Source organism: Copidosoma floridanum, unplaced genomic scaffold, assembly GCF_036245765.1.
Source record: "Copidosoma floridanum isolate Cflo_tuat_1 unplaced genomic scaffold, Cflo_Japanese_pri ptg000012l, whole genome shotgun sequence".
NCBI lineage: Eukaryota > Metazoa > Arthropoda > Insecta > Hymenoptera > Encyrtidae > Copidosoma > Copidosoma floridanum.
Window position 1 is genome coordinate 744,199 of NW_028321889.1, and position 21,480 is coordinate 765,678.

General features: G+C 36.3%; 2 protein-coding genes across 4 annotated transcripts in view; both read right to left on the reverse strand.

Moving 5' to 3' along the window:
• Nca (neurocalcin homolog) overlaps positions 1-21,480 on the reverse strand; it is a 139,502-nt gene that overhangs the window by 91,614 nt on the left and 26,408 nt on the right. The gene's annotated exons all lie outside the window — the stretch shown is intronic.
• The window catches only part of LOC106646663 (neuronal calcium sensor 2), a 120,373-nt gene that overhangs the window by 76,357 nt on the left and 22,536 nt on the right, over positions 1-21,480 (reverse strand). Inside the window, exon 2 of the mRNA XM_014362744.3 lies at positions 3,924-3,965. The gene's annotated coding sequence lies outside the window, so the exon portion shown is untranslated. The remainder of the gene's footprint in view (positions 1-3,923; positions 3,966-21,480) is intronic.

The following is a 21,480-nucleotide window of genomic DNA, read 5'->3' on the forward strand; positions in this document are numbered from 1 at the left end:
TCTACATCCCTGCTTATTGTACAATTTATAAACATTTTTTTTTTAAGTTTTCATCATGGAAACAAGTATTAATTTCTTTTTATTTTTTTAGTTCCGTAAAATAATTTTTTTTTTTCCCCCAATGTATCCCTCGTAGTGCTTTGGGAGGGGATGAAGTAACATTTTGTTTTAAAATTTTTTTTTTTTTTCGGTTATTTTTATACATTATTTTCAATTATTTTATAAAAATACAATGAGAAGAATACTGTATGCAATTTATTTTATTTTTATTTAAACTCAATTGACTGTGATGTAAAAAATTAATTCAAGAAAGTGTTTCAATCTCCCCCATTAAAAAAAATTTTATATTACCTTTGTATGATATTTTTATTAAGTAAATTACATTCTTACAGCTTAATTAAAGAGAAATAAAAGAGTTTAACAAGTATTGGGGAAAACAATATAACTATGTAAAAGTCCCTTGTATTCAAATTGATATAAATTAATTTTGCCGATTTACTGCAGGTGTATCTATATATTAAAGCGACTGCAATAATACAGTATTAACCAAGTATTCTTAGACCTGTCGCAAAACACACGGCCTCGCCTTTGACGCGCGTCATTATTGTATATGCGCGTGACACACAGCGTCTGATGTAACACGGAGCTTTACTACTGGAAACGCGGCCGGCGTCCGACGCAAGCGCTTCCTTTTCACTTGAAAGTGTGGCACGCTGTACCACGTGCATTATATATATATATGGATGTACACGATTAAACAAAAGCTCGCTTAAACAAAAGGAAAACAATGGGCTTGGTAGCGTGATGGTCTATAATATATGTATGTATGCCATGAAATGAACTGAAGAGAAAAAGTGTTTTCACACGCGCGTCATTGCTTTTTAAAGAAAATGTTGGCTGACTCGTTTGATTTAGAATTACAGGATTTTTTTGTTCATTTCGATTTCATTTACTAGTTTCATTTCGCTGTAAGCGTCGTATGTGCCTCAAACTAAACTGTTTTTAATAACATATTTTATTACAAAACTATGCTAGTTGACTGTTAAATTTTTTTTTCTTTTATTTTGGGCGAAATGGGGTGATCTACCTTACCGGCCAAATGTATTTTTTTTTTCATTACACTACTATTGTTATTTCAGTAGAATCGATGTAACACAAACACAGAAGCACTATAGATTGAGAAATAATCTGACGCGTGGTAAAATCTAAAATTATAACCTAAAAATATTGAGACAAAACGTTAACTATTTAAAAAATCACACTGCATATACTTAGTTCCAGGCGACTTGTAAAAAAACGATATGTCGGTAAGATAGATTTCTATTTTACGAACACGAGTAACATGTCTCCCCAGAACTCTTTTCCTGCTCCATTCCAGCTGAAACAAAGAAAACGAGTGTAAGGAACTGTTCGAGACAACGATGCTCTTCTACGTGGCCAATCCTCGCTGAAAACTTTTCGGTGCCGAGCGCCCGAGAAGCTCAGCCTTAGAAATCTTGGAATCACAAACACGGTGATTTTCATGCATACCGAATGATCGCGTAGGACAGGGAAGGGGGGTGTGGCGAAACTTTTTCACAGCAAACTCTGAAAGAAAAGGAAAAAAAAAACGGAGGAAAACAAGTTTTTTCGAATTAGAGTTTGCGGTAACAGGATTGACGGGACATTTTACTTTATTCACGGCCAAAGCAACGGCAAAAGTGGATTTGGGAAACGAGGACACGCGAGACAGTTAAGCGATTCTGACTCTCATTTCTTTGGTTTATTTTACGCGCATTTTTCTAAAACTATCTTTCGTTTATGCTGTTTTATAAGATATCGAGTAAGTTTCGAGCTTTTCGTGCTATTGGAAGGAAAAAAAAAAACAAAAAAAAAAACAAAAAAAAGAAAAGTTTAATCATCAACTTATACAATTTTGTCTCGCTCCATGAAGTTTCGTACAAAAGAGCAATCGCGAAGTAATAAATGCCAAATGTTCTTCAAAAGTAATCAAAATTCCCATATCTCTTTGAACCGTACGATGAAAGACAGAGAGGAAAAACAAGAAATTTATATCAGAGCAGCAAAGCGACTCGGTTGGACTTTACAGATAAAAACGAAATGCGCGGAGTAGGAGCTTTGACATACATCAGAAGCACACGCGAACTGAGAGAGAAAGAGGAGGTACAAAAAACCCGAAAGCTGATTAAATGGAATGACGGTTGCAAAATGGGGCGTGGCGTTTTCATCGCCCGGCCTCGCCAACAGATAAATCAAATCAAAGGAACGACTGATGAGAAACCGATACAGTACTGGCGAAAAATCAATCCCATCCCCTCCTTCCCATTCACATGCGTGTGGAGGGGGTATAGTTCTTTCATGCGCGTAGCGATCATGTCGAATAAGGTAACAAATCGAGGCTTGTACAAAACGTTACTCGCCGCTTCTCAAGGAAATCGATGCGCGAAGAAGAAAAGAACTGCGGCAATAATTACCGCGTGATTGCGGCAAAAATTACCTAGAAGTGACGGTAATAATTACCGTGGTTATTTTTTCCACGCACGAACTACGTGATTGATGATGCGGACAGTAATTGCGCGTGTGTATTTTCGGGAGGAACGCGCACGACGCAGGATAATAACTTTTACGGGAATAAAAGCCAAAACACCTTGGCCGAAAAAGTAGGTCTGGCCCTTTCATCCAAAGCAATTCTGCGAGGGAAAAAGGAAAGAAAAAAAGATTAGGGAGAAGAGAGAAAACCGGGAGCCCGAAAAAGGAAAAAGGAAAAAAAAAAAAAACAGCCAGACAGCCGAAAAAGCAAAGTTACCGAGGAGTAAGTATATGAAGTGCGCAGAGGCCGCAGAAAGTTTGTGGGGCTTCGTGGCAATTATACCATCTTCCATTACCAGCAGTAGCTCGGAATCAGCCTAACGGTTCCATTTCCACGTGTCTGCGGGCACTCCCAGCATCTCTTTCCTCCGAGAGTCTCCAACTGCGAGGACACGGCCCCAATATCTGCACTTTTGGTCTCTGCCACCGGCTGCGAAGCGCGAGATATCTCGCGGAGGAAAGGGTGCCCGGTCATTCATTCGGTTTAGCTCGAGCTCCAAGATTTATCTTCCGGCTCGCAATTTACTGTTTCGTCGGGAGCTGCAGCCCGGACAAATTAATGATACCTTTCATTTTTCCTTGAAGGGAATTTGTGTGTGTGCGCGCGTCTTTATTTTGCGAGAGGAAAAAAAAAAAAAAAAAAAAACAGCGCTCGGGTAATTAATGGAGCTGCAGATAAGACTTAGCAATACCACCAGGACGTGCTAGAGGTGTAGACTCGCCTCGTGCATTTTTTTCCTTTTTCTTCTCCACATTGGGAGCTGCAAGAGACGAGTGCTCACGTGCTCTGTTGTAATCATCGGGCGTCGTGTTCTTGTACGCTCTTACGTGAAATTAATTTTAAGTACAGCTACACCGATGACTGGGGGTTTCCAGGGTGAAAGTGTGGGTGTTAATTTTAATGACCTCCGAGGATTATTTTACTAAAATTTGTCTCACCCTGCGGGATCGAATACTGTATTCTTTGTTATAACGCTTATCTGTTGTTGTTTACATTTCCATGCAGCAAGGTTGCATACATAGAATTTTAAATTAGATTAATTACTAAGGAAATTTTTTTTCTTCCTTTTTTTCTTTCAATTACCAATAAACTTAATTATTTATATATTAATGCTTACATTATAGTACAATGAGTAAATATATGATAAATTTAATTAACGATAAAAAAAAAATACATAGAAAAATCGTTAGTACAAGAATTAAAATGTTATGATTGAAATTGATTTTTATCGATACATGAAGAAATCAAATTGAGGTTTAAACTTATTGCATCTTCATAAATTAGTTTTTTAATCATTCAGTTGGTATTAAAAAGTAAAAAAGCTGTTACTCACCATTTGCGAAACTGCAAATAGTTGATGTTACTTTTACTTTATCTGGAACAAAAATTAATAACATTTCATCCTCGATGTGCTCAAAATGTTTTTTTTTTTAATTTTAAATTTCAGAATATTTCAACATTTTTTTAGAATATAGCAAAATTCAAAATAATAATTCAATTTAAAAGTTTGGGAATGCGTCGAATAAAATCAATATTTTGTCTAAACAACTCTGTATGTATATGAAAATTACTAGATTTTTGCACAAGAAGCAATTTACTCCTCCGCATCTAACTCATTTCGATGCACTTTAGGAAACTTCAGACAGTTTTACGATATCGTATAAATTACACCTCTGCTATTGTCTCGAAGGCCAAATAAATGTATCCGATAGTACTCTACCTCAAATTTCTCAAATGACACTAGTTCAACACTCAATTAAACAACATAGAAGATTTTGCAGTCTGTTTTTCGAAAAAATAAATTTCATGCAATATACTGGTGTCGTTGAATTTCAGGGGAAAACAAATATTGTTTTTTCAGTGGAGAAAAATTTTTAAATTGAAAGATAATTTAAAAAATATCTTTATTTATCAATTACTCTAATTAATTGCTAAATTAAAGGAGTAGTACCCCCACAGTAGTTAAAAAAATATCCACAGTTTCGTAACTCTTAAAAAAAAATTTGTCTTTCTTTTACTTACGATACATCGAGCTCGTGTTTATCACGATGTAAGCAAGCTTTCTTTATCCAATAACTAAATAAAATCAAGAAAAAAGTTTTGTACGCCCAAAACACCACAAATACGAGTGGAAAAAATCAACTTAAATTTCATGTAATGTAAATGTTTTAGTATTAATTAATTATATATTATAAATAAATACAAAACAGAACAGTATTGTGACGTGAACGGAACGTACATAACAGGAACTCCCCCGATTTATACTTTTGGGAATATCGCTAACGAGGTTGCAGATCACCCGGGATGGATGAAAAAAAAAAAAAAGGACTCTTTGGTTTCTTCTCCGACTACAGCCCGCTTATTCGTCATCGTAGTTGTTTTCCGAGCAAATGGCCGGAAACATGATTGTCGAATATTAGATTAAAATGCAAATTGATACTGGGGCGAGAGAGAGTGGTACGAGCCGGAATAGTTGTCCGCTTCTTGTTCTTCTGCTCCTCTGGTTCCGCTCCTTCGCGGTCGGGCGACGGCGTCCCCACGACAGAGCGATCTCAATTTACATAGCTTAGATTTGACGTGAAATCTAGTTATCGCGTCGTTGTATTACATGCTTCTTTTTTTCTTTTTCTTTTTTTTTTTTTTTTTTTTTTTGGAGAGAGAGAGAGATCGTGTACCAGAGGGATTTTCATTTTCATTCACATTGTTTTTTTTGCGCCGATCCCTCATTTAGATTCTCATTCAACTAACAAATTTGCAACCTAATTCTGCTAAAGTACAAATTGACGATCCAAGTAATATGTGATTAAATTTTCTATTATTACAATTTACATAAGTGAAATTCTTCCAAATAAGAATTAAAGCGTGATAAAAGTGATTCCAGCAATTAAAAATCATTAGTGTGATTGTGAAACGCGTAATGGACTACATAACAATTTTCATGAAGGTATTGAAATAATTAGCAATCTAAACTTTAAGAGTAAACACCTTTCACATCATATTTTTTTCAAAGGATCAACCCCCTACGGGTATAGAAGGTCCACATTGCGCAAAAAAAGCCAGACACCACAGGGGTTTGATGATAATCTTAGCAGCTCATAAAGGCTACTTAAGGACGTTCGGTAGGGATAGAACCCTGTGATGAATCTTTTTGAAATAACTTTAACCAGACGTTCTTATTGTTGTTACAATGAAGCTGTTAAAATTTCAAGAGGTTCGTCTGTTTCGTTTCCGAGATATTGAATTTCAAAGTTCAGTCATTTTAACACGGTCGCTTATGGGGAAACTTATAAAAACTCAGTTTTTAAAAAATTGGCGTGATGAATGTCTCCAATTTTTTTACATGTCACAGATAATGTTATTAACTATATGTACACAAAGTTTCGCGACGATCGTCTGATTAGTTTATAAATAAAAAAATTAAATAATAGCTCGACTAAAACGCAACGGCAACGTCGCAAGAAGCGGGAAATTCAAAATGTTCCAGGACGTAAATCCTTAAATATTTGAATATTATGGTAGATATTTATGTATTTCTGTATAAAAAATAAGCTTATATATGTGTGTGAGTGTATGTATGTAGGTTCCACCCGTACCCATAACAAAAACATTGTATTATAATAACACATATTTATTTTTCTTAATAAAGTTTTTAGTTTGTAATTTTAGATTCTGTCCTAATTATTTAACATATCACTTTCAATGAGACTTTTCAAGTCACATAAAAATTCAAGAATTTTATTTACATTAGCTACGAATATAATTGTATGTACATATATCTGTCACAAGTCTTTTTAATTATTTACTCATTTTTATTACATTGTTATAACGAATAAAAATCAAATACTTACATCTTTAGCATAAATACATTACAAATATACACATACACTGCCGTAACCGTCGCAGCAGAGTAGCAGACAGTGCAGACACTGCAGAGTGCACACCACCTGATGTGTGTACATGAACATTCACACATTGGAGACCCGTGCGGCGATGCCAAGTCTTCACTCATCGCTACTTCCCCCTTGCCCCGCAAGTGGTTCCCCCCCGCTATCTCTACCGAACGTCCTTAAATACGCGATTTTCGGTCCTGGACGTGATTTAGAGCTCTTTTTTGCTCTCACCCCCTCAATAATCGCGCACGAACGAGACGCAAATAGGACACAATCCGCATGCGCGAGAGCGTAAATTAGTGCTGGGCCATACGCTCATCGGCACTTAATTAATCGGCTGCCTCGTTTGCTCAACTTTCCGTCGAGTGCCATTTTGCACTTGTTCCACTATGGGAGTCGTTCGCAATTAGGGTAATTGATTATGTTTTCGTATAAACGATTAATCGTTTCGCAACACTTTGTGATCAATCATCGAAACAAATACACTATGTTTGATTGTCAATTGGTAATCAAAGGGTACTGATATTCTTGAAAATTTACGTGGAATTCAGTTTAATTTGGATTTGGGGCCGGGGACAATCGTGCCCAAATATATTTGATCGAAAAGCTGCAAACGCATCGACAACAAAAGGACAAATGTTAATAACTGTCAGTCTAAATACCAACGTCTGTAAGAGTAAAAAAAAAGGAAAAATCTTTACTGTCAATTTTACAAGTATTGTAAAAATATAATTATTGCGATCCATCACAACACCAACACACAAACAAAGTGGTTACGAATAAAGAACAAGGCAATACTTGAAACTTATAACCTGTCAATAAAAAACTTGTATAACTTGTGGGTTTTGTCGATTGCGATGGACATTTCGAGCGTTTAATAAATCAGTAGGCCGACGCTTGGATTTAGCCGGTCCACCGTGGAAAATCGACTAAAAACGAGACCTTAAAACAAAAAAAAGCGAATGCGTCAATTAAAGCTGTCAAGTGCGCTCGTGATTTTCATTTCCGTCCAATTTTCGTGGCAAAAGGTGTATTAAGAGTGACAACACGCGAAACATTTAAAAATGGGGAAAAAAGTGAGAGAAAGTACCACTAGAACAAAAAACTCAAGTCAACCGAGGGAAGGGACGGCGAGGAGTGCAAATCAGCCCCGCTGTAATTACGCTTGAAAATCAACCCGATGCGAAAACGTCCATCAATCCATCCAAAGGCCGCTCACGGGGACGTACTATTCCCATATAGATATATGAATAATGGTACAGGGCATTTTAGCCACGATAAGTACACTGATCGCTGAGGGGTAGTATATATATATATATATATATATATATATATATATATATATATATCGCTGAGGAGAAAAGAAGCCTCGTGTCTCGCGATAACAATGATAAATGCGAACTGTTTGGCAAGCCGATGCTCGCACGTATGGGTATACACGTGACCACACACGCACACACACAGAGAGAGAGAGAGAGGCGTTGTGGCTGATGATTTAACTGTAATTGATCCGACGTATCTGGGCCACAGGCGCGTCTTCTGCTTCGTTACTGAGTTGTTGTTGTTGCCATACGTGCGCGCTGGGATATGGAACGATAATATACGACAGGGATTTGTTGTTCTTGCCGTTGATATTGGGACGTGTTTCGTTTAAAAATGTGTTTTTTATATCAACAATCGATGAAAATCGTCAGGCCGATAGGGTCCACGGATTCTTTTTTTTTCTTCGATTTTATTGTTTATTTCACAGACTTCCCATCAATTGACCCACAATACTTTTCTATTCAATATATTCAGATGTAATAAAATCAATGGTGACGTTGAATTGGAAAACTTTTAAAAAATTTCAAGTTGAGAATCAAATTTGATTGTTGATTAAGAATAAACTTTATTTCTTTCTGCCACGTTTGAGAGATCAACCGCAGACTATTGCCGAAGAAAACTAGGTGTATCTCGAGCTCCTTAGGAAAAGTCCATTGGTACGAATCGTCATTGTCTCACCGAGCGAGCCAACCTCGAGGGACAAATCAATCGTATCGGATTCCCAAAACATCTGTCACGCTGTTTCTGCTCGAAACTCCGGACGAGCAAAATACTATATATACACCACGTGCCCGCGCGCGCGGCAAGCCCCGATACTTTCCTCGATAAATCAGTAAGCCCCTTCGCAAAAAAAAAAACAAAAACAACAAAAAAAATAACCAACCCAACACAATAGCAAAGCAGTGAAGATTAATAGCGCCCTGCGTATATATAAATATACTAAACTCCCCAGGAGCTGGGGAAAGAGTACAGAAAACGGAATAATAAGCGGGACAAAGCTTCCTCTGCGTGTATGTATATATACAACAGCGATGTACGAATATCCTTTGGATGGGCGAGCACTATATATATACACCGGAGTGATAGAGGTGGCACTGGGCCAAATAACGCCGAGCAGTCTCCTTTCGCTGTACGTACCACCCCTGTAAGCGGCTGGGCATTGGTCAGCGAGATTTCAGGGGAAGCGGTGACGCTAGGACTCTCTGTCGTTAATACTGCCTGACTGCCACCGTGATGGCGCATATATATATACGCTATACATCTTTCAACCAAGGTCCGATGCTCCCGGCTGCTTGTACCGTGCTGTGGTTGCTCGTTTTATAATTCCGGAAGCATATAGGTACTGTGTACACGTGCGCTTAATAGTTTTACGGGCACAGCATAAAATATATCATTCATTGGTTATTTTTTTTAAGATATTGCGTTTGTACGATTAAGACAGACAATTTTTTTCGATGATACCTTGTTTTTGTTAAATGGAGGCTGATCGGACAAGGCTACTATCAAATCGGAAACAAAGAACATGCACACAGGACCGCGACCTACGCTTATTTTATATAGAATCGTTCAATGGCGAACGAATTCCTCTGAACGCGTTTATTCCGCAACGTGAAAAACCACTCGTTTTGCCAGGATCATCGCTGCCCCACTGCATTATTCAGAGGCTCAAGTGTACATGAAGCTGCTGTTTTTTTTTTTCCTCCCCCCTCACACACAACCGGTCGATGCTGCGGATGCGATTAGCTTGGAATCCGACGGAAGGGCTCAACTCGGACTGGTGCACGTGTACTTGCGCGTGACCTGCGTGCGGGACGACGTTTTGAAGGGGAGCACTGGTTTACGCGGGTCTACAGCCGGGGATGGAATTTCAGCGAGAAATTATTCCTCGAATTATTCCTCGAAATTCCGCGTTTCGCGAGACTGGTAGTTTTCTTTTTTTTTTTTTTTTTTTTAAGCGCAGTGCTCGTAGCTTGAATGGTTTTTTTCTCTCTCGTACGACCTTAGCGCTGTACATAGCTTGCTCTAATTAAGGAGACTTTTACGACTGAAAAACAGATTCTTTTCATCAACGTCGCTCAAAGTTAACTCTTTTTATAACTGTGCATGGGTCGGAGAAAAAAAGTGCGCGGCTGACGAGTTACCGAGCTGTTGGAAAAATTAAAATGTGGAGCACACTGCATCAGGGAGTTGTGTTTTTTTTTTTTTTTTTTTTTTTTAATGGGAAATTGAATTTTAGATTATTACGAAAGTGTATGTTTGTAGTGTAGTTTGCAATATTATCTTGGAATTTAAATGAAAAAAACAAACAAACAAAAGTCGTATGATTGAACAAGTTGCCAGTGTACGTATATACGCAGTAGTACAGATCCGTTTTAGTCAGACGCGAACAGATGATGCGTGTTTGTGGCGTTATTACAGTGAATTAAAGGATATCTGGGATTAATATTTGTTAAACAACACACTATTTTTAATAATAATCCTAATTTAGCAAGAAAAAAATTTATAAATTTTTTTTATTTATAAATAATACGTCACATTCTAGCTGATTGTCACTTAAACAATTTCGATCGTTTTTACACCGAAGTAGAAGTTTATGGGCGACAAAGTTGGCTCGGTAAAGTTACACAAAACAGAACTAACCTATTTCTTTGAAGCTAACGCGGAGTGAACTTTGGAAACAAAATAAAACGTTTGACTTGCACATCGGAAAACGACCACAATTTTCGCTCGCGGGGAACAAGTAGATTTACACGCTAAAGTCACACATTTTGAGAATGTACAAGACCAACGACTGAGGGTAAAATATTTTCGGAGCTCTTAATTAAAACTTGCAACATTTATGAGCTGCCAATGTGTCTGAATGATGTTAAAAATTTTTCAAAGACTCAATGTTTTAAGAGTAATTAAAAAGTACTTTTGTCATCGAGCAAAAATGTCGTGCTTTGAAATTTAACATTCGAATTGATACAATTGTGTCAAAAACTCTTCGACACTTGTAAAAATATACATCGTATTGTAATGGCTGAAATGTTGCTACGTAAATAGTGTCCAATAAAAATTTTTCTCATTAACAAAAAACAAAAATAAAATAACGCTGAGCCTTCGAAAAAAAAAGTACCTCTGGAGATGGAGACAAACAATTGTAAATCCTACAGTCCACCAACACTGAATACAAGATACATTTTCCCCATCATTGTAAATGTGGTGAGGAAAATTCTTCGAATTGCTCGGCGACAAATCACGTGTTCTCGCGACCAACATTCCGGGCCAAAAGTGCCAATAAGAATAGTGAAGTCGCGCGAGAATACCACGACCGGGGCGCGCACAAGTGCAGGGACGATGAAATTTCTCAGGCGCGCGGGAAGAGTAAAGTTTGCCCGAGAGCAGAAAAAAAAAAAAAAGTCACCAGTAGGAGAAAGAGACGATTGGAGAAGGACACGTACACACAGTGTCCAGCCGACCGATGGGAAGATCCTCGGCTCAAGGGCTTTATTGAATTTTTCACTCTTGGACCTAAGGGTGGGGGAGAGAGGCGAGCTTCCTGCGTTTTTCATTGCCTCCTTTTGTGCGCGCTCCCGTTTGTAAACATCGAAATCCAACGACGCTATTCGCTTTTTCATTTGCGCTCGGCTTTGTTCCCAACTTACAAACAAACGGCTCTCTTTTTTTTCCCCACTGATAATTCTTTCGTCCATGCCAGGGCTGATTAAAAAAATATAAAGCTTCGTTGGGTGGGTGTTGCGTTTTCACGAGCACATTGCTATTTTTGCAAAATCTACATTTCCTATGTAATTTAAATTATTTTGGTACGCCTCGCGAGCATCGAAACGAATATCGCAACTTGAATTAACTCCCAGTTGCGCTGAAAGCGCGAGATCTTTTGGAGGTAAATTTAGCCGAGTCGAGTATTAATAGACAACTTTGGAGTCGATGTTGCTCGAAAGAGACGAGACAGGATTAAAATAGGCCGAATCGAGTCTTTTGGCAAATGGGAACGTATTATTATTAGTGTTTCTACATACGTATAGGACGTGTAGACCAGGTGTGTCTTGTGTCGCGATCGTTGTTTTGTCGTCTAGTGGTACCACTTGTGTAAACATGGCTTTATTGCGTTGGTTTGTCCGTATATTTCTCTCTCTCTCTCGAGAGAGAGAGAGAGAGGTAACAAGACAAATATAGAGAATCGTGAATTCTAGACAGTTTATTTGTGTGGCCATGCATTGTAAGGTCGCGATGATTGCGAACAAACAATGGACAGTGAAATCGACAAATTTGATGATCATTTGAATTGAATGAATTTTTTGAATATTTGTTACAGGTCACTTTGAAAGAATCATACAAAATGAAAATGATGCGATTAATATAGGCTCTTGTAGTATACGTAATCTGAATTTTGTCGTTCACATGGACAATAGTTTAAAATCTTACCTACGAATAATTTATTATTTTAAGATTCAGTAAGTAAAATTTACAACAAAAATGTTAAAAACAAAGCCAACGTTCAACATAAGCAAAATATCAAGTTTGTGGGGGAAGGACTCCCCTTTTCCTCTTCGCGATACTCCCAACCCTCCTCCTCCTCAACTTATGAAACAAACAAGCCCATAAAAACGTACCAGCCAAAGCATTTTGATATCCATCGGCAAGACTCTCGTGAGAAACATTTTACACAAATATATCTGGACAAAAGATGGCAGCGGAAGTCGAAGGTCCGTGATGGATTATAATCATCCCCCTCACTTCTTCTTTACATAAAATACACGAGCACGTAGCCCCCGAACTCTCGGCTTTTCATTTTCCAAATCACCTGCAGGGGCAATTCATCTTCGTAAATTGCGCAAAGGGCAGTCGGTGTTTCCTTAATCCATCTTTTGAACCCAAGTCCAATGGTTAATCAATTTAGTGGGTATTTTTTATGAAAATCCACAATTCATCTACCAAGGTGATGATGATTATAGTACATCTACGTACTTTTTTTTTATTTGATAGCCATATAAAACTACATTTTTTTTTTTTTTTTTTAACAATGGGCGTATTTGTTAAGCCGATGTTTCATACACTCGTACACCCCAGTCCAAAGTGATCAATTGACGCTCAAACAACTAAAAATTCGATACAATATTTACTGTGCAAATATTAAAAAAAATCACAACTCAATCATTGTAAGCGCATATATATGTATCCAAAGATGCAACATCTCTATTTGACGAGGCTCCTCCTAGCTGTGAGCTAATGCGATAATTCAGTAGATAATCCACTTGCAAAGTTCCGACTTACTCGTGGAAAAAGAAATGTCGGAAGTAAATTGAACTAATGTTAACCGACACGCAAGCGAAAGCCTAGCTACGGTGAAAATTGAAGAAAGAGGTAGAAAAAAAAAAAAAGAAAAGAAAAAACTCGAAGCAAACCAGACGTATACACTGCAATGAGTCTGGCTTCGCGAAAACGAATAGCTCCTCCTCAGCAGCCGCGCGAGTGTGATGGTAGCGCCCCTCCTTGTATCACACACACGTGCAAAAGACAAAAAGGGGGTTGGTCGCGCGCACGCAAATATATAGTTGAACATGGATTCGCAACGCGTGTGATAATGATTTATCGCTCGCCGCGGTAATGTTGCGTGCTCCGTTGTAACATCGTGTGGAGAGAGAGAGAGCATTTGGCATTATTGTGCCTTGTATAGTATTACCGGTGATGGGTGAACGCGCGTGTCGGTTAATACAGTAATTGTGTCTTTGGATTTATGTGTATACGGAGAGAGAGCGAGGCTTCACTTGACTGTAACAAGTGTGGTTCGTTAAGGGAGCTGATTAAGCGCGGATGGATGGAAAAGAGTGCGTACATAGTGTAATTTATGTGCTAATTCATTAGTGTCTTTATCGAGTCGGGGATAGTCGCTCTAGATAATTAAATGCTTGGATTTATTGAAAATGGTTTTGGGAGGTGATTTTATTTCTTCAGCTGGATTGTTCGTGAGAGATGGTGGAGGCGTAACAAAATTTGAAAAAAAATATTATCAAAACAATGTAAAAACGTACAATTAAGCGTTTTGGTATGTTGCAACATTTTGTAGACATATATGTGCCTTACAAACAATTTTTAATTTTTTTTTTTTTCTTTTTCATTAATTTAGTCGCTTTTTTTAGTTGCATGATCCTACTCGCATCCTTTTTGTGATACTCTGAGGAATCATGTTTGTAAGTTGACTCACGGTAATTAAACAATTAGAAAACCAATAGTTATATAGTTTCACGAAATGTTCTCAGTTGTTTGTATTAATTTAAAAAAAAAAAGATGGTTTCATCCAACAAATATTTACATCATAAATTTATGTATGGGTTGAAATGTTAATTTGGTAATTCAGATTTCAACTCGAACTCTCGTGTTAGAAAGTATCTGTTTGCGAATTTCATAGTTTCCAATTGACAATGAGTGATTGGACAACAATGAACGAGATTGCAAAACCTTCTTTATCCATTGATTTACACGAGTAAGTACAAATCACTAATAAAGCAGTAGTTTCAGATGTCAATGCAAAATGATGGACCATCTTTCGTTTGTGCTGCAATTAGAAAACTTTTCCATGGATTATTAATATTATAAAAAACCATTGAAACGAGTTTTTCATTAAATTGCTAATTACATCTACAAACGTTTCGCAAACGATAATACGCATTCTGTACATTCAATGATGCATCCAAACAAGCACGAAAGAGAAATACGAAACTTTTACAGCTGCAACCCAAGGAAAAAAAGCGTAAAAAAAGAGGTTTTTTGAAAAACCTCGAAAAAATTGAAAAAACGACTAAAACTTGTACACCCTTTCAAAACCCAAAGCACATTATACCTTTCGTAAGAGGAGGAAAGGAAAAAACCGAATCTCGGTACAATCACGCGAGGTCTGCTTCCCCATACCTTGTGCGTGTGTGGGTAAGGGATTTCACCTCTTTTTCTCCCACGGAACCCACCCACGCGAAAAAGGGAAATTTCGAAAAAACGAAATATCCCAAAACACGCTCCGGGAAAATCGATACCGCGATGAAATCCCAATTCCCAGGTCGAGTAAGCGAGTGCAGTACCTTTCGGGGCAAGAAAGCGGAATGGGGGAGACCCAGGCAACGTATTTACGCGGCGGCCTGGTTTCACCGCGATTCGTTATGCCTTCAAGGAATTTGCCGGGCTTTGCCGTTTCGGTACCCACAGGCCAAGTGTGCGCGCGTGTATATACTTACAGTGTACGCACACTCTGACGCACAATGACGACAGGTGCACCACGTCGCGGATCGACCGCAGCTTCTCGTTACACGTATAGCTTTGCACGAGGCTTCGTGCAGGTGACTCGAGAGCGACTCGGGTCTTTTCAACTATAGTCAAGCTCGATGCATTGCACTTGTCGTGAGCCGATGATTTTGCAAGTTTTTTTTTTTCTTTTTTTTTTTTTTTTTTTTTTCTTGCAAATGAGGGTGAGACACGTTTTTTAAGGAAAAATCGGGACGCTTACTGGTGTTTAATCGTGGTTTTTTTTTTTGGATGTTGTTGTATAGAAGTTATTGTACTTATCTGTAGTTTGCCGTTTACGTTAGTTGAAAAATTATATATAATTCGGTTCAATTGCATTTTACCATCGTATAAACTTGTGTTGCATAAAAATAAATAATAAAGAGTTTAACGTGGAGCGGACAAAATACATTTCGGTGTATGATTAAAAAAAAAATGCTCTAACAATTATTTACCACGTGCTTATTAACTTTTTTCATTTTCGTTAAATATTGTAAACAATAGTATTTGCTTGGAAAATTTGATTTATACAATTGCATGCTATTTTTATGACTCACGTTGTATATTTTTGTACCTTAAACATAATACGTAAGCATATAAATAATTTGGTACACGTCAAGAAACGTTGTACCAGCTACAAGTATTTTTTGTTTGGAGATGAAACGAAGTTGAATATGGAAAACTATTGATCTGTAGACGCCATATACTGCACATAGCCCTCAACTTTCGTCATAATCAAACGTTACCGACGAAGCAGCGAAAATAACACATGCAGTACCTACAGCAGCAGACACGAGGCAGAAAGGACAGGAGCTTACCTACAATGGACTTCCATACATCACAATTTATTTAAACCACTTTTATCATGATCCTTGTTTATATTGCAACGACTACAATCTAAAGAAACAATAATCCTTGTATGTTTAATGTTTGATTGAACCAATAATAATTTATCGGTAAAAGTAATCGATCGTCATGCTTGGCTTGTAGCCACCTGCCTTATCGGCGGTCGTACAAGTTTTACCCGTCCGAATCCCAACAGTAGCTACGAGCGGTAATTCAGAAGAACGCCCTTATCACTGCTTGATAGTGAGTTTCCTTTAGAGGCTGTTTATAAATTATTTATAAACTCTAATTGAAATTGAACAAGGTCCCTGCAGACGTTGATGCGTGCGAACATGAGGTAAAAATACCGTCCAGCTAGAAAACACACAAATTGCATTCATCGCATTTTTTACGTGTGATAGGGTGTAGCATCCAACTACTAAAATTATGTTTTTAATTTTCAGGGTCATTTACATTTCGCTACGTTGGATCGAAATTTACATCCCAATAGATCCAAAGGAGATGAAAAAGTAGTTTAATGTTTACTGATAAACATAGAAACGCATCGGTAATGAAAACGTGCACACTTAGATGGGATGAAAGTTAATCAAGTGGTTACGTGTAATAACTGGAAAAAAATACTTTGCAATTACCAGGTACGTTATTGTAAAAAAAGTTTGCATCATAATTTATTATGGCCTATGCAATAATGTACTTGGGTCGAATAAATAAGTGCCAGCGAGTCGAATTAAACAGGCCACGAGAGAGGAATTATTTCGATCGAATGGATTTAGGCTCGGGGCACAATTACTTTTAGAATAATGGGTGGAAGGGCAGTGACGTTCAACCAGAATTTGGGGGGCTAAAATAAAATCAGCATGCACAAATTCCTTTGGCCGTCGAGTGTTTGATACACGTGTACGTAATTTTACGTGATTTTTCAAGCCCCTGAAAGAGATGATTATCACCTAATCGCAACTAAATAAACAAAACTACGAGCAGCAAAGCCGAAGCTTTAATTCATGCGATTGCGCGCACGTTTGCACGAATTCGCTTTCTTATTTGCTTTAATTCCAATTCTGGTGTGTTATTTCATGCTGCGTACTTGCGTAGAAAGATGGCATTTTTAATGCCGGTCAATGAGAAATCCAAATTATTGTGGTTCGGAAATACACTTATTTAAAAATAAAAAAATTGATTCAGATATATATATATATATATATATTTTTTTTTATAAAATTAATTGTTCTTTGAAACTATTTGTCAAATAATAATTGCGTCTATAAGCTTAAACGATTAATTTTTGTATTAGTTTACAATTTACGGACACATGTATGTATTTGATATTTTTTAAGATTTAAACTTTATAATTACTTATAAAGGTATTTAACTCTAATTTTTTTTCTACTCTAGGTTCAACTATAAAAATTTTTTAATACAAATAATTAAAAATAAATTACAATAACTTTACGGAATGCATTTGATGATATTTAATAATACTTAATTAATGTTCGTTGTGTAAATAATATGCATTTATTTAACGTCACGTAATTTTATGTCTGAAAAATATATTTCTGTCCAAATTACTAACGAAATTTTTGAAATACTTTCATCACTTTTTATTACAAATTATAAATATTACAAATTTTGATTTAGCAAGCCTTTGTTTTTATAAATGCGGTCATCGATATTACATTTTTATTCCTTAGTTGTACAAGTGTGCTATAATTATAATAAGACGCTCTTGTCCGTCGAGAGGGGAGCTTGATGAATTTTCGAATTACATGCTCTTGAGATCGCAGCTTGACGCCCTCGACATACCTCAAACTGACAGAAAGCCGCTCTGCTATACCATCGGTACACTGAAATCAATCGCTTTGAAGAAAACAAAGAGAACTGTCGTAAATAACTACCAAGAGATTGATGCTTTATTAAAAACATTAAGATTATATTTCATGAAGAGCATTGAGAATTTAAATAATGCACGTAGTCAAAAATCTCACTCATCTTAAATTAAATCAATTACGATGCTCTTTTTCTTGTTGTGGTAACAGAAAGCTTTGTATATAGGTCAAAATTAAAGTTTTACTAAAAACTCTAGAGTCGTTTTGATTTTTAATCGATTTAATTAATGGCACCTTGAGGATAAAATTTCATATTAACCGCCTTATTTCTCAAGTTTTGATGTACACATTTTTATTTGCATCCTTCGATTAGATTTTAACAGTTTTTCATCTTTTTCAGGTCAACATTTGTTTATCATTCTTGTACTAACAATTTTGTATGAAGCATAAAAAAATCTTTGGTATTTTTTCTCAAAGAGTTTCCATTGATTTATCAGTTTTCAAAGTATTATGAGTGTTATTTTTTGCCATGCTGAAACTAATTTTTTTTTTTTTTTTTTTTTTTTAATGTAAAACTTTGAGAAGAAATTTATGAAGATAAACTTAATGCACGGGCTGTTTAATAAATAGTATTTGTAAGTAAATACTGATTATGACAAATTTAATTAAAGTGTGCGATTAACTCGTAATCGAGTACAAAAAAAATATAAAAAATTTGTCACGGTTTGCGCGTATTTTTAAATACCTCGATAAATCGCAAAACATCGATTGATGAGACTTGTCTGAAGCAGACGGAAAATATCCAATGCACTTGTAGCCAATTGTATTAGATAATCCAAGAGCATCACTCTATACTTTTAAAATCTTTAGTAAAAATATAATTATTCCATAAAGGCATTGTAAATTTGTAAATTGTTACTAAAATTATGTATTTACAACAAATATATATATATATATTTTTTCTTATCAATTAACTTGAGAAAACGTATCAACTCGAATGGAAAAACGTGTTTCAAAGCAACAAATTCCACATTTAACAATATTTATTTGGAATTAAGTATCCACAAAAATATTGTCATACGTTCATACAACTGGAAAGACAATACACCACGAATAAATCATAATATTACACTACACCACGAAGAATCAACAAATAGATATTGATACTCTATTGAGTAGAAAAAAAAAAAAAAAAAAAAAAACGCCAAGTCACACTCGTTTTCCCAATCACTCAAAACGACCACTTTCCGTAATCACATGGTTTTATCCCACACAAACAGTATATAATATGTTTTACCATCGAAAAAAAAAAAAAAAAAAAAAAAAAAAAAAAAAAAAAAAAAAAAAAAAAAAAAAAAACCCCATCTCTTGAATTTGGCAATTGAAAACGAGATCACACCCTGCATAAATATCACGAGTCGACAGATATACACGAGGAGCAAAATGCAAGAGTCACATTCCACGCGAACGAGTTCTCTCCCTCTCGATGTTGTGTACAGCTATATGAGGCGCATCTCCATTTTTCGGCCAATAAATTCGATACAGCGCCTAGAAATTTATTGACCAAACCTACACTGCTGCTGCACCAGTGACTCTATAAAAAAAGTATGCCACACACACTCAGCGAGCTCGTAAAGTGAATTTTTCACGAGTCTCGTAAAATAAAAAAAAATAAAAAAAAAAGGAAAGAATAATAATAATGAAACAACAATAAAAGGATTGGAGAAGTGGACCAAGTGCGCCAGGCCAATCGTAAGAGGGACAGAGATGGGGGGAAGTGGAGTCGTTAGGCAAAAGGGATGGCAAAAAAAAGGGTGGGGGGTGGCGCTCGATACTGCGTTGGCGGGTTGGCTCGCGTTTCTGGCAGACGCACGCGAGTATACGTGTATAGTGTTGTTGAGCCGCTGCTCCGCATTTCGCGCGCGAATAATAACAACAATAAAAAAAAAAAAAGAAAGTGTGTGCAAGAAAAGAAGGACAAAGGGTTCGTTAGCAAGATAGCGTTGCTCTCGCTTGCCTCCTGCCGCGAATCTAACTAGCTCGACGACAAAACCTGGCGGTGGGGCTCTTTCTTTTATTTGCCTTCGAGTCATCTACTTCTCCGAGACTCGCTTGTATATCAAATAGTAAAATTTAATAGTGAATTTCTTTTTTTTTTTTTTTTTTTTTTTTTTTCTCTTTTTTTTCCGCTCGCGAGGAGATTTGTGTTCAATATCGCGCGCACTCCAAGAGCCATCGCGTACATGCATAGCGGATTCCAATTTTTGGGAGCACCGGGTATACCTTCGATGGGAATGAGAGTACACTTGGCAACCGAGTGGAAATCGTTGATGTATTTTATCAGCGCCAAATGGCATCCCTGTTGGAGATGTACGTATCGAATGGGGGGGGGGGGCGTACGAGGTTTATAGCGGGTTGAAAGGAATTTGCGAATTTTCGGTCGAAGGATGAATAAGAAATGGCCCCCTCGACCTTGCTCGTATATGTACGATATCGTGTGTGGATACAGCGAACTGGGAAAACTTGAAAAAGTTGCCGGGGTGGCTGCAAGTGTGTTCGGACGAGTACGTGCTTGCGACTTAATGCCGAAACAAGTGTTGCTCTCGGATGCGTTTTATCATGCAACTTAACTTTTCGTCGTCGTCGCTGCGATACCTTCGAAACTTTTTAACTCTGATACACTTGGAGAAAAAAAAAAAAAAAAAAAAAAAAGAATACAACGAGAAATTTATGTCTTTGAATAATTTATTTACAGTATATGCGTTTTATAATACAAGTTAAGGGTTTAAAATAATTTAATAAATTTTTTTAATGTGCACATTTAAGTAAGAGATCATTGATCAGTAAGGGATGCGCGTAAAAAAGCGTTTCATGTATAATTTGCTCGTAATTTGCACAACCATATATAACTGCGATGTGTTACTCATGAGGTCACGATTTTAACAAAAATTTTGTAATTGTTACGCTCAATAAAGATACTCTTAGATTATTGTTTCATTATTATAATTATTATTTTCTAATGTTTGAGAATTTTGTAAAATGTATGCTCAACGAATTGTTTATAAATATCAATAATTGTCAATAAATATATTGTAGGTTGAGGTTAAGTTTCACAGTTCGCGTATAAACACATAATCTACCGTTCTCATTTGACAACGTAAATCAGTGTTTAAATAATTATTAATTTACAACAGGGTGTAGATTTTTTTCAAAAGCATTGGCTATAAATTGAACGTGATTATGTAGGTAATTGGTAGTTATCTATTTGTTCCAAGCAAATATAAAATTAATGAATAATTAATTAGTGATAAACATGAGCGATGGTACGATATAATAAAGTACAGATTTTGGAGATTGAGAAGAGAATTTAATAAATGTTATTATTAATCATTATTCGTTTTTTTTTTTTTTTTTTTTTGTTTCTTGTCAAAGTAACATATTGAAAAGTATTTAAAAAAAAATAAAAACTGACAATAGCTATAACAAAATATAATTAACTGAAATGTATATTTTATAATATGTATTATTTATTGCTGATTATTTTTACACTTTTGAGTAAGTGATAAAAATTTTTTTTAAATGTTACAAATTGTTCTCAAAAATACCTCGTTGCCATGATTTAATAACGAAATCAAACCAAATGTTGAGATTCAACATTCACGAAACATAAAAAAAAAAAAAAAAAAAAAAAAAACTGATAATCTTTATTAGAAAGATAAAAATGATCAGAGTC